We start from the raw sequence: 15,000 nt of genomic DNA on the forward strand, positions 1-15,000 counted from the left end.
TGTTGTGTGTTACATGAGCATATGGTAAAAGTGCCATTTGCCCCATTAAAATGTTCGATTATGCTTGCTTTACTAAGTCACAGCAGAGTTTGTTTCTGTTTGTGGATTGACCCATACACAAATGTGCTCCTATGTCGTGACTACTTCAGAAGGAAGGAAATAAGAGCCCTAAGAAAATGCGAACTGAAAGCTGGCTTACTTTCCCTTATGCATAGCAGGAAGGCTGCATCATTTTTAACTTTGAAAGATTATGTGGCTTTGAGGATTGGGTGTGTTTGTGCTCATTGCTGGTGTTTGGGGAGAACGGTGACCTAGAAAGGATTGTTGATTTAGGCAGGCAGGAAGTTTTATTTCCATTCTAGAAGCAAGATATGCTTTGTGGGAAATGACTGTATGGAGACCTTGTACTACTTTTTTTCCAGTCTTACTCACCTTTTATGTGTGCATTATTGTACAAGAATCACATGGCAAAAGCAATTGCTGTCCATGCACCCGAAGTAGATGAATCCTTAGGCTTTTTTTCTGACTAGTTTCTTTCCCCATGTTGTCCGGACTGCACAGTATACTGGGAGTAGATCTGTTCAACACCTTCATTAATCACCTGATGATTAGATGGAGTCTTCAGATGATATAAAACTCTAAGGAGTGATTGATAACACTGATGGCTGTGCTGCCCTTCTGAGGGACTTGGATAGATTGAAGAATTGAGCAGAGGAATCTCATGAAGCTCAAGAAGGGGAAACACAAAGTCCTGTGTCCCTGGGGAGTTAAAAGCCCTCACACCAGTAAAATGTGGGGGTTGCCAAGCTGGAAAGCACCATTGTCCAGAAGGATCCTTGGTGGACAAGCTGAGCATGAGCCAGCAATGAATTCTAGTGGCAAAACAATGACTAGCACTCCCTTGGGCTGAGGTATAAAGAGCCTTGCTAAAGGTTGAGGCAGGTGATCCTTCTTCTCCATGCTGGTGAGGTCACACCTGGAACCTTGTGTTCAGTTCTGGGATCCTTAATATGAGAAATGAACAGGTTTAATGGAAAGAGTCCAGTGCAGGACCACAAAGATGATCAAGGGGCTGGAGCATTTTTCATACAAGGAGAAGCTGACAGTGGAACAACTCAGAGAAGGGAGCTTCAGCCTAGAGAAGAGGAAGCTCAGAGGGGTTTATATCAATTTGTGTGAATATGCAAAGGGGGAATGAAGACGAGGAAAACAGGCTCTTCCCTGTAGTGTTCAGAGAGCACTTTCTTCCACTGCTGATTAATTTTTTAAAATTTGGCAGTGGGCTACAGGAAGAAGGCATCAAGTCTTAGAGCAGAGGTCTCATTTCTGCAGCTGTTCCATGGAGTGCCAAGTGTTTTACAAGAGGGAGCTAACACTAGTGTAGCCACCTTCTGAATGCAACAGGCCCCGATTCAGGGCCAAGGGAGGGCCAGAGTAAAAGTACCCTGGGCTTTGAGGGCACCAAGTGCCCAGGAAGGGAGCTGAGCCAGTGTTGTAGGCATGTGCTCTCTTAGTGGGGAAATTAACAAACACAGAGCAGATAGAAATCTCTTACTTTCCTACTCTGTCACAATGCTTTGGAAGAGATCCTTACAAGGCACTTTGTTAGTTTGTTTCTTGAAGATCTGATAAGTTCATGCGTTTATGTTGTTGAAACAAAACATGTATTGCAAATTATTAAAATTATACATAAAATGTATGTAATTAGCTGAATTTAATGCATCATCCTCTTTTGCCAAGAGACATGCGATACTGGACATTTACTCTTTCATTATTTCATGAGGGGAGCCAACAGGAGTTTTATTTATTAGTGAATTAGCAAATTGGGGAACAATGCGGAAAATATACTGTAAAGTATAAATCAAAGGGCAAGAGATGATGTAATTTCATACCTTAAAAGGAGGAATGAAAATAATTGAGTTTTAAGTCCCAAGGGAAAAAGAGGAATGCTTTTAATAACCTTTAAGGCTTTGCAGGAACCTTCCATTCACTTGCCAGGTGCTTGATAGTGAAGCAAGAAAAACATTTTTTTTCTGCTCTGGGTTGCTTTTGATAGTACTCAAACAAGGCAGTGCACTTATACTTCACAGAAAAAAAAACTTCAAAATGTAATTGACAAAGAGAGCATTTCAAATTAGAGTTAGTCTTCAAACAAAAATGTTAATTGGGAGAGGTATCTGGCTCTTTAACTTAGTGGTGTGATGTTTAACCACTCTAGGAGGAGTTGCCTTCCTGTTCTCCACATTGCATAAATTCATGGGCCTTAATATTTCATAAATTTGCTAAAACATTTTTATCTTCTCTGGAGAGTTTCAGCTGCATTTGCCATCCTTTTTTTTTTAAATATAGTTAAGACATACTGTATATTCATTTTCCGGGCTTTAGGCATAAACTGTAGTTGAACTTGCTTCTCAGGGGTAATCTCTTAAAATGAAACTGTAGTAAACCTGGCTCCTTTTTGCATTAAGAGGGAGAGATGGTATCTTCTGATGAGGTTAAGTCTTCCACTGTTACAGTGTCTCTAGCAGGCCACTGGCATTGTGGAGAAAAATATACTCCTTGGGAGACTTGGTAAAGCTAGCAAAATCAAATCAAACAACTCTTTAAGAAAAAGTCTTGCTTGTTAGAAGTTTTTCCAGAGACTGACAGATCTTATTATCTTCCCTCACACTGACTTGGATGTCAGTATGTCAAAAACAAGCAAAACTTACATTTCAGTGGAAGTAAATGTTGTTTGGAAGGCGGTTGAACTCATGACTTCATTTATGAGATCTGAGCTGATGATTGCCTGTCTCTGGTTTTCAAGTGTTCCTTTAATGAACCTCTTTTCAGTGATATTTTGTGATACGCAAAATGTTAAGGCTTGGCTAGAAGTTCTTTTAATAGCAAAATGGAGTGTTTCGTTCATCTCGTGTTTATACAGTAGCTAGTAGGTAGAGCATATTGTTGCATTTGGCTTTGAATATAAAAGTAGCATAGAAATATATAACTTGTGTGTTATGGCATTTAGTATTTATTTATTTAATATTTTAAAAATTTTAATTTATATTTAATTCTCTACTGAAAAGCCGCCTTGAATTGGAAGTATTTGTAGTTGAAATGTGCTGTGTTTCAGAAACACATTTTCATGACTACTTTGGGAACGTTTTGTTGTTGAATAGAGCTTTTCTGCAGGTGACAGTGACTCTTCCTTTTTGTGAGTTTATTGCCACGTAACCAAGACATTCACCAGGAAGAAGCAATCCATAAGCATTTAAGCATTAAATAATTCCAAGCAGTGTATAAGTACTTCAGTACTTAAAATTAATTGTTGGACAGCAGAAGTAGTCCTTTGTTTAATTTCTTTCAGAGATCTAAGCCCAACAAAACAAGCATCTCCAGAGAGATGTGTAGCTTAAGGCTGGGAGCCCATCCCATATATCTCACACTGGGTACCTCAGCGTGGGGATTTTTTCCTTCTTTTGCTTGTGTTACTGATCATTTCAGCAGTACTGCTTGAGGTGATAAGGCTGGGATGTTGTTTCTTTTCCATACGTGTTCTTAGACCCTGCAGATTTTCCGTTGAGTGAGTTGATGCCCATATAGGAAGGATTTCAAGCAATAGGAAAACAAAGAAGCATGTCTCAGTTGCTGTACAATTCATCAACTTTTCTGCCATACTTAGATCTGATATCCTGCTCTGGACAGGTGCCTATAAAGCAGAGCAGGATGAACTCAAATTGAGGAAATCCAGCAACAGCAATTTCTGTGGACTATCTGCTGTTTCCACAAGGGCACTTGCCACGTCATGGCTACTACATCAGGGTGATTTTTCTTGCTTTTAGGTGTGAAAGGTGTGTGCAGTTGTTGCTCAGAATCCAAACACTGACTGGAGGGCTTCTGCCCAACCTCACCAGCTAACTGTAGGTGATAGCAGCACAAACTGTTGGTTTTGGTACCTTGAGCAGTATTGAAGCTGTAGGAATAATGGTTAGGAACTGAGTAAAGAAATAAACAAGATGAAAAAAACGTATGTTCTTGAAACAACCCCCCAACAAAAGCAAAACCCTGTCCTACCTGTGTTGCTTTTGTATGTAGCATGCAGGGAGGCTGGGGTGAGGATGTGAGCCCACAGGCATCATTCTGAGAACAGAACTAAAGGTTCAGAAATGAACATACCCTTTGATTTGAGTGTGTCTGCTTGGGTGTTGAAAAGGGAAGGCATTTAATGAATTGAAAGCAGAAGGTTGGAGAAGGGAATGAAAAAAGCAGCCTGTGAAGTGTGCATGTTGCTAATTGTAAATGTCGCTTCATCAGCTAAGGACAGAAGACAGATCAGGAGACAAGAGAAAAGTTGTCCTGGCACTCTGAGCTGTAAGGCCATAGCTTGGGTGCTTCTGGTCTTCCATCATGATTTGGAGGAGATATTAATAACATAGGTCACAAAATGAACATCTGGAATACTTCTTAAATATTTATTCCCCCAACTCTCATATTGTTGCTGGTGTTAGTATTTGACAAAATGATTATTCCGTGCTGTAGTACAGCATGTATTTATTTATTGAATCAAAAATGTGTCTTGCTGGCTTTCATTAGATAAGATCCCCATTTTCATAATAAAAAATTGCAGCTCAATTCTAATTAAGAGTATGCAAGCCAATTCTAATATTAATTGGTCCCAAAGAAAATTATGGATGTGTTACATTCTCCTCTCTGTATATCTTATGTTTCCCCTCATCTGTCACATACTAAATCATCAATGCTCCTTCTCTTGTTCTATTTCTGCCAGCTCATGATAGCAGTATTCATCTCATGACTTGGAAAACCATGAGGGAAGAGCCATTCTGACAGCTTTAGTGTTTGTAGATAATTGAAGTGGAAGGAAGGTTTGGAGTTGCAGCATTACATGGTGCTCTCTGCATTCTTGACTGAAGAATACTTAAAGATGATTAGAAAGGATCACCTAAATTGTTCATTGTGTATGTAGGGATGTGTAAAATAATCCTGGGAATTTATTATGATTATTTTTCTTGAAAGCATGTTGGCTGCTTTTCAAGAGCTAAGTAAACTTGCAAAATGTCACCAGTTCTGTGCTGGAAAGCTAATATGGGCAAACTTTAGGAGATCTTGGTCTTATAAATTTTGGTAATTGTTTTGTCCTCTGAGTGGCAAAGTGAATTTCTGCTGCATGTTTTGACTTCTGTTTGTTCTTTTAAATCAGTGCTCTGAGCTATAACAATTCCTGAATTTCACTCTCATAGTTTAAATCATTCAAATACGTACCAAATGTTTAAAAGGAGAAAAAAATTACTGTTTAAGTATAAACAGTAATTTAAAGATACTGCTTTAACTGGTATTGTTTGCTTTTAAAATTGTGCAGGTGAAGCACGTTTTTGCTCTTTGCCTTGGGTAACTATTAATTGCCTGACAGCCTGAATTAAATGATTCATGCTGTATGGCCAAACATTTTTTACTGCTTAACTTCATCCCCTTATTGTGACTGTGCTTTTTCTTAGAATTATTTTTCTTTACTTGTGATGTGATTCAGAACAGGAAGTAATCTCTAAATTGAACCAGTGTTTCAGTTTCCACTGCTAGTCACAATTTTGCAAAATGTTTGCTTTTTTTGAATTTATTGAAGAACAGGTTAGCTAATTAACTAAGTTTGTATTGTGTTTTAAACTTGTGTATGTCAGTTCAGATCTAGTATCTGTTTTAATGCTCAGTTTCTGTTTATACAGGATGACCAGCTGAATGAGTTCTCGTGCCCATAACTGAATATGAATGAAAAATTTGTTCCTGAAATATTCTGCTTCATCTCAACTTCCTGTTTCTGTTACCATTCTTAGTAGCAAATTCACTTACCACAAGTATTTGGAAAAGGGTGGAGGAAAATGAATACAGCTAAAAGCAACTCTTTTCATTGGAAACAATTTTGTAGGAAAAATACTTCATGTCCTGATAAAAACTGAATAAGCTTCTCCTTCAAGCAGTGTTTGTCCTAGCTGTTATTTTTGAAATTAATTTGTTACCATTTTGAATTGTGAGCTTAGTATTTAGGTGATCAAAATCTTAGCATTTCACTTACTCTGTCTTGTCACATGCAAGTGAAATGTGTCTCTTGAGCAATGGGGTGATAATATTCACAAACAGTTCCAGATAGAATCAGTGTCTGCTTCTTCACCATACTGCAGTACCTTGTCCAAATTGCTTCTGGTCTCTTCAGTTTCTGAGGTGGAGCAGCCAGGAGTGCTATGTTTAGCACTATGCTTCCCAAATTGGAAAATAAACATTCCATAGATACTGCACATGAGAAAAAACTATGCTGCTGGAACGTATGCTATTTTAGAAGAAAGATAAAACTGTGGTTTGGAATACCTTCTGTTCCATGAGCAATTTGTAGTACTGGTATATTTTTCTTTCCACAAGTGTTAGTGTGTTAACCCCTGTCTTCTGGTCAAGTTCCAAATTGAACAACTACTTTCTTCTCACTGAAATTCCCTAGTCTTCTTTATTGAATATAGTATTCTTCACTTGCTATACAAAGCTGTTGAGGGTGATGGTGGAAAGGCTAAAGGTCACCAGGTTTTAATTTAGAGGTACTACAGCAAAATTATGCTTGTAAACCCATCTTTATTTGCATCCCTTCATTTTAGGCTTCTGTTTTGTAAAAACACTATTAGACACATAGGTGTTATCACCACTCTCTTTAAACAAAATATATAAGGTCTTTTTTTTTGAGGGGAGGTGTTTGTTTGGTGTTTGTTTTCTTTCAGTATCTTTTGTGGTTAGGGGGTGGTGCATGTTGATTCTGGACTTACCCAAGTTCCTCCAGTTTGCCATTGCAAGTGTTAATTAACTTTTTATCTTAGCTAACAGCAAAATGTTTGAGCTCTTTCAAGAAGGTTTGTGTGGCACATGTAATATGTGGTATCTGAGGCAGTGCACAGCATCATTCATAGGTGTATATGCCTGTGCCCGGTAAGAGCACTCTCTTAATAGGATGAGGTGTGTAGGCTAAGTGCAGCTCACTGTCCTGTCCTGTCCCAAATAAAGCTCTTTCCCAAACCAGAGATGTCAGACACTCTGATTCTCCATTAGACTTCAGTAATGCCAGTTTTTTTCCGGTTTAGGCATTCTGGCATAACTGGGCCATTAACACAATTGTCCTTATTTCTTACCACTTGTTTGTTGTGCCAAATAGCCTTTTCCTGAGTTCCTGGAACAACATGTTGTCTGCTAGGGAGTGACTGTTTCCTCTTACAGAATTCCCCGCTGGTCCATAAGGCTGGATGGAGGCCAAGGATCTGGTGCCTTTCAGCAGCCTTGCAACTGATTTGTACAGGCTTCTCACTGTGTAGAAAAGTTCCTTAATTCCTTGCTCACCAGGTTGCAATTGCAAGGAAATATTTTACCTTTTCTGTTTTCTTGTAATGGTTTGTCCAATCTTAGAAATAAATAGGTAGCCTTATCTTGATCACTGCTTAGTATTCTGAATTTTCTTCTGTAAATATTGGGTAGTTTTAAAGATCTCCAAGCTTTTCCAACAAGAGGATTTGAAGCTTCTCCTTGCTTTATTGAAATATTTATTTTTGTCTTTAAATTTAATATTTGAATTTCACTAAAATCCTGATGCATAGAAGTCAAAGGCCTCTGAAGAATATGTGGTGCTGCAGTGCATTCAGAAATAAGACTCAAACCCACTGTAATATTACTCCTTTTATAAGATCCAACAGAGTCTCGTGCTCTATCCCACAGGACCAGTTTAAATATTGTATTTTCCATTGTTAAAAGTACAGATATAAAATTACAGAGGAGGGAACAGTCTGCTCTGCAAGCTTCTTAGTACTGCAGGGAATTACCTTTCTGAGGATTCTGGGCTTTAGGGCATTGTAGTAATATGTGGGACACTCAATTGGTAAAATTGCTCTGGTCAAAGTTTCCGAAAGTTCTTAGTGTTGGTGGAAGCTGACTCTAGAGTATGTACAAGTTCAGTAGTAGCACAGCTGAATCCATACTGGATATTTGGAAAAATTTGACCTTACACTGAAAAGAATGGCTAGGCTTAAATGTATTTCTCTGCTATTCATATCTCTGAAGTCATGGTAATAAAACCAAAACTATGCTTGAGGGAAATAAAGCTGATTTGATTCACCAGGGTAGACTAGGAAGCAAACCCTTTGCACTTGTTCATACCAGTAGAAAAATGAAGAGGCTCTGGTTCCAGTGGGTTATGCAGTTTTTGGCCTGCTTATGTGCTTGAAGTGTGTAGATCTATAGACTTGCCTTTTCTTTAACTGTGTGAGTAAATCCCACCATGTCTGTAGGGCAGATCAATATTTTGCTAAATAGTCTTATGTTGGTGGTGTCATAGTTTTTGTGGGCCTTAGACTTTCCTTTGCACAATTGCCCACAGACGGGGAATCCTCTGTGTTTTGCAGTCTGTAGGGATGCTCACCTGCTTATGCAGAGCAATACTAAACTCATCCTTTTAAAAAACAGAAATTTTATTTCTGTGCTAATCATTCTGCTTAGTACTTCTAAGAAAAGGCAAGCTAGAAAATGTGTGAGGAATACTTGTACTTGCAAAGATATACTCAAAACTTGAAGAAAAACTCATTTTCTGCTGTATCAGAACTACCATTCAGCTTGAGGGCTCCGTGTCCTGAACACCACTGGCAGGGTTAAAATAATAGTGACTTGGATTCTGCATTCACCAGTAGGCTGTTCTTTTGCTTTTTTCTGAAAAAAATAGCTCCTCCTATTCTGTGAAGGCAGCTTTGAGATCTTGTTTTGGTATGTGTGTTGAATGTGTTTTTCTTCTGCTCTTTCAAACTTGCTTCTCCAATAGTGTCTAAAATAGAAGAGAGACACGGAAAATTATCATTTCTCTTAAATCTTGTTCCCTCATATCCCCCTTCTCTTACTGTTTTCCAAGACATGGCACACTCTTAAACTGCTCCTTCTCACAGGTCTTGTCACATCTTGCTTTGTATAATATGTGTCTTTGTGCATCCCTAGGATTGTTTTAGTTACATTCTTTGTAAACCTTTTCTACATAAATGCACAAATTCAAGTTCCTACAGGAAGCACGCTGATCAGAGCTTCTAGACCTCTGGAGGGTGTTATCTGGGGCTATTTGCCTCCATGTGAACTTGAAAGAGTTATTCCTTGTGGGCCCTCATAGGGAGAAGGAAGGAGTCTTAAAAGCAAACCTAAACTTGGCATAGTGTGTTAAGGTGCTAGAAGGAAGACAAACTGCAAACTCAATACAGCTGGGCTGAAGACACCTCTTTGAGAGCTCAACTGCCTGTCATCTTTCTGCAAAATTGCTTCTTGTTCACAAGGATGTGCTGAGCATTCAGAGATTGCTTGCTGAACTGATCCTTACGAGTGGGGAGGCAGGGATTGGCAGTCTCTGGGGAGGCTGAAAGTGCTTAAAAACTTTTCTGCGGTTCAAGGATGGCTGCTCTGATTGTTATGTACGTAGAATCATTTGCTCTGGTTCGCTCGTCTGGAGTCTTTCACTTGGCTTTAGTCTTTCATCTGGTGAAATGTTAAGCTCAGAACTGTCTGTACTCAGATGGTGGAAAGTCATTTTTGCATGTGGTTTATCCAGTGTCCAAGTCAGTGACAAGTTTCTCCAAAACTTCCTGCCTCTACATTCCCCATCCTCCAAGTGAGGTACTTCCATATGCCTTGGCACCAGGTTGTACAGACAGATCATCCAAGTCTAGTCTGCATGGTGTGATGGGTCCCTTGGAACAGTGGGTCAGTGAATTTGTCATGAGATGGAATGAGTCTGTGCACTGCCATAGCGATAGGTGTGTGTCCAGGCCTAGGTGATGATGTTGATATTGCTGCCCACAGATCACACGTGGCTCTGTTGAGGGCTATTTGTAGGACCTTTGTGTGTTGCTCTCCAATCCTCCAACAAGTATTAGTAACTAATTCATAACATAATCAGGGTTAATATAGCCATATTTTGAGACCTGATTTGGCTCTAACTTTTACAAATAGAAACTAGCTGTAGGATTTTCTGCTGCTCAGGTTGGGTCTTTGGAGACTTTTGAGTACTGGTTGGCATAGGAGTTAAAATTGGGGGCGACCTCCAGAGCAACAGGGCTGTTTTGCTTCTTTGCAAGAAGGTTTTTGTAGCTGCATTACTGTTGGTTAAGAAATTCCAATTCTATCTTGAAGGATGAAATCAAGTGATATTTGTAAGGAGTTCTCTTGACGTAAAAGGCACGATTGCTTTTAACCCCTGGCTCTTGTGGCTGTCCCTCTGCTAGATGGTTGACTTAGATTTGTTTTTTCAGTACAGCTGGCTTTAGGAATCTAAGGAAGAAATGTGTGCGAGCTCTCTTCTTCATTGTTTCTCATGTCTGTTTCTTTTGATAACCAATATGTGTGGGCTGGAAATCTAAGCTGTTCGGGGATGTTTTATTAGGGTAGAGTTTTAAAGGCAACATAGAGCAAGGTTTTATTCTGCCTAAGTGTAACAATCTAGTGAATGTTTTTACTTTAATTGCTGAGCTCAGGCTTTCTCTAGCAAATTCATGAGATTTGCTGGTTTTGTCTGAGTAGCTGAATGGGTGAAGTAACTAGTGGGGATTTAAGAAAAAGTGTCTAAGTAGCCCACTCAATTCTTGTTCACAACAACAGAGTTGTTCTGGCAGAGTGTCCTGCTGTACTTAGTCACCTAAAACCCTGTTCCACTATTTAGGCCATGTTTACTTCTAACAATGGACTTGGGGTGATAGAGAACTATAGAAGGGACTATACAGGGTCATCTGGTCCAGCTTCCCTAGCTCTTGCATAGTGACAGATACCTGTGATACCTGGTGTCCTGACTACACCACAGATACCTGTGATTTGCTGTCCTGTACTTGCACAGTACTGTGTCTAGCATTTTTTGCCTTTTGATAAGTCAAAGATGTGGTGAAATAATCTTGATCTACTGAATAGCTGTTCTGAAAATTGCACATTGACTTTGTGAAAGGTTCAGTATCTTGTTTTATGGCAACTCTGCTTTGAGAGATTTTCTTCTCCCAGGACAATGTCACTTTTATTCACACTTTGAACTTTAGAGTTTTAAAAGATCAAGTGCCTTCACATTTAGAGAGTAAATATTGTATGGCTATTTTTAAAACAAATGATTACACCTGGTTCTCTGGTTTATAAGCTGATAAGTATATACAAGTATTATATGCCAGGTTCATGCAGGTTGTGTGGACAGGAAACTGCAGATGTTATTTCATAGTTTTTTGGTTTTTTTCTTTAATGGTATGGTTAACCTGAAGGTCAGTATGGACAGAACACAGGCATCCCATGAGGACTGGCATTCCTCATAAAAGCAGGGCATGCCCCAGTGGAGGCTGTTGGATGCAGCAGTTGCTGTGCAGTGCACTGCTGGGAGTGTCCTGTGCTTGTGGAGCTCCTGGGCTGTGAGAAACCATGTGCTTTGAAGAGATGAATCCTATTTCTGCCTTTCTGCACGGTGTCTAATATTTAACCAGTTGTTTTGAGGAAGTATATAAATCTTCAATATTGTGGATTCTGATCAGCCTTTAGAGTACTCCCTGCAGAGAAGAGGCAGCTTAATCCATGTCCTTGGCATGGGGAGGAATTGACCCTCAGGTACTATATGTGCTGCTTGGGTGTCAATACACACTGTCACTTACTGGGTTCTTGAGCTTTTAAAGCAGTTGACATGATGTCCTGATGGCATTGGAGAGTGTTGACTGTCTCTGTCTGTGATGATAATCTATACTAAAATCAAGGGTAGAGGTTGCTTTTGTAAGTAATAGGCAGTGGTTGGGGGCCCTTTAAGCACATTGCAGTTGTTGAAGCTCCCCCCCAAAGCAAGCTCTGCCCCTGATTTTATTTGAAAATATAAAAGTAAAGAACTACTTTAAAATTACTTGATTTTTGTTATAAACCTGATCTGATTACTGCTGGTATCAGGACATTTCTCTTTTGCTTGTCCAAAAGACTAATGTTTTATATGATGTGGGCAAAAGGTGTTCAGAACCTAATCTATGGTTTGCTTAGTGTGGTCCCTGCCTGTCTGTCTCTCAACTGTGAAGACCTAAGGATTAAAGAAAAACTGGCACTTAACTATTCTTTCCTCCTCAAACACTACTTTCAAATCGTTGGTTTAAAACAAGTATGTTTACTTCAAATTGCAGTTAATAAATGTATTCAAATTAAATTGGAAAGAACTATTATGCAGAAGAAATTGAGTCTGATTTAAATGTCAGATGTAAAGTTAAAGCTTCAACTCTTCCAACAACACAACTTATTGTACCACATCTTGCAAAGTTTTGGATATCCTTTCACTAATCAAGAGGAGTGTTGTGACTCAAGAATGCAGTCTTAGTGTTAATTTTTCTGGTTTTGGTTTCTTTTGTCTCTGAATAATGGTTGATGGGGGTAGGGAGAGGATCATATAGAAATATCAAAGTCCAGAAAACAGATGGCAACAGCTTTTTTAGAGCTTTTGTGCTTTATTAGATGAATAAGCATTTAGGGACCTTTTAAAAGCATGTGTCCTGGACCCAATACCATATCCTTAGTCCTGAGAGCTTAATATTAATGTTTTGATTCAGTTGGGATCTATTAACCTATGTAAAAAGCTCCACTGATTTAGAGCTCTGTTTTAATGGCATTTGGGCCTCTCATCAAAGGTTGGCTCCTGATGTGCAGTTCATGGTTGTACTAAGAGGGGAAGCAGTGTTCCCAGAGTTCTGGCTTTTTTTGCAGGCATCTCTTGGGTAAAGCCAGTGCTTGGTCTCTAAGCCCTTTGCTTAGAGATTGGTCATGTGAAGGACCCCAGGTGGTACGAGAGGTCAGACTTGTTGCTCTTTCAGTGAGTGGCAGCCTGGAAGAAACATATTTTAAAGTGTGTAAAGCACAGCAACAATTTCTGTACCTTGGCACTCTAGGATCAGATGGAGTTTGTGAAAACAGGAAAGAATTGAACATTTTGTCTCAGTCCCAGGTGTGCCGTGGTGTAATGGAAGAGACAGGTCTGTCAGTGTTCCCCACAGCAGGGCAGTTTCTTCTGGGCCCTCTTAACATAGACAGAGTTGCAGCAAGTCCAGACAGCTTTGCTGAAAAATAAAAGTTGATGGGAGATTGGATAATGCAAGGGGGAAGGGATTCCTTCAGCCTACCTCTGAGACTTTGCTCAATTTTTATGCTCTTCCGGATTTGTTTTGTTTATGTGTGACACCTGATTCTTCCCTACTATTTTGCCTGTGTTTTTGTGTTCAAAGAAAAGAAGTGTTTTATTTTGGGATTCTGGCATGGGTTCTCTAAACTTTGCTGATGTTTTAAGGTGTGCAACCAATTTATACAAACACAGCAATGTAATAAGAGAGCAGCATCCAGATGATACAAACTGCATCTTTCACAAACACAGTTTCCTTTCATATCTGATTTTCCTCTTCTAAAACCACTGCATGCACTTCCGTTTTCCTCATATACCATCCACCTTCTTCACATTGGACCTTCAGTTCAGTTTTGGATTTTAGTCTTGCGTTCCAGGCTGATCTGTGATGTTGTTGCCAGTTTGTTATGTCTAGGGGAAAATTAATTTTTTTTCCTTTGTTGGATGTTTACAGTAAAAGCCAATATTTTACGAGATGGTAGAGAGCACAACAGCAGTGGCAGCGGCAATTTAGCTGAAGGTGCAGCAAGAAAGCCCAACTCATGCTCAGTATTCACACTCCAAGTCCAGAATGGGAGGGTTGGAAAGAATTTTGGTTTTGGCCTGAAAACACTAAAAGGATTAAAACCACTCAACTTATTCTAAGGGTTTGTGTTTCTTTTTTTTTTTAGTTTTTTTTTCTGAGAAGAAGAAAAAGGAACTGAGTGGAGAATGGAGTATAGTATGATGTTTTATGTAGTGATGACTGAAAAGCATAAAAAGACTTTCTTCTATTGTCAGTTCTAATTGGAGGCTGGCACTGATTAGCAAGAGGAAAGAAAAGACAAATGAGGAATTTTATTGAGTAGAAATCTGCTGAACAAAAGAGGATTTTTATTCCACCATATTCTACTGGTTTTAATGAAACCTACAAGCTGCATGCAAACTATTGATAATTCTTCTCTTAGCTCTTTTGAGTGTAAGGCAAGGGGAGAATAGGAAGAGGAGTGAGTGCTAAGTAATTCTTCCACGGATGGTCTGTAGGATGGTTTGTTAGGAATTCCTATGCTGTGAGCTTTTGTCTCACTGTTCATGCAGTAGGGACAGTGACATGAATAAATATTTCACCTGGGGCTCTTTAGCAATGAAACCAGAGCTCTGGGACCATATCTCCTGGTGAAGATATCTCATTCCTGGTTATGAGATCCTGTTGGAATGTTAAATATGAAGTGCCAGCAGCATAAAGGCTGTTTGTTACATGCATTATACAGTGTGATGTATTATATAGACATGTGAATCATGTGGATTTGATTCTTTAAGTTGATGGAATTGTCATGTCTCTTCCAGTATAACACAAACAGGCAAAGGTGGAGTCTGTATGTGGCTCGGTGACACCTTAATTGGAAAGGCATCTCAGCTGTGATACAAAAGTCGAGTTGTAATGCTGAAGTTGTCAGGTTGCAGAAGCGCAGATACAGAGGTAAAAATGCTGTCTCTGGCTGCAGACAGCTGAGAATCTATTTCAGCTTCTTGCATTTCCCATTCTAAAGACTTTACAAGGAGCAGTAAAAGTAACTGGATGGCTCTGCATCTGTGGTACTCATTTCAGAAGAATACATGATTTGTGGTCCCAATTTGTTATGGAGATTTGAGACGCTTGACCTTCCTCAGCTGTCTGTAAAATCAGAGAGATGTGTGATGATGCCTGTTCCTGCAGGCTTTCCAAAGTGAGAGACTGTATTGATACCTTGTTTGTTCCAGGATGATTTCAGGCAAAGGAGTCAATCTGCAGATACTTGGGTAGGAATCTGTATTTCACAGTAATAGTGAAAGCATATCTGTAAATGAAGAGTAGCTTTTTTTTTTTT

General features: G+C 39.3%; 1 protein-coding gene across 2 annotated transcripts in view; it reads left to right on the top strand.

Annotated features, from left to right (window-relative positions):
- ATP8A2 (ATPase phospholipid transporting 8A2) overlaps positions 1-15,000 on the top strand; it is a 270,602-nt gene that overhangs the window by 78,315 nt on the left and 177,287 nt on the right. The gene's annotated exons all lie outside the window — the stretch shown is intronic.

The sequence above is a fragment of the Malurus melanocephalus genome, unplaced genomic scaffold (assembly GCF_030028575.1).
Source record: "Malurus melanocephalus ecotype Western Australia unplaced genomic scaffold, MMel_1.1 scaffold_70, whole genome shotgun sequence".
Lineage (NCBI taxonomy): Eukaryota > Metazoa > Chordata > Aves > Passeriformes > Maluridae > Malurus > Malurus melanocephalus.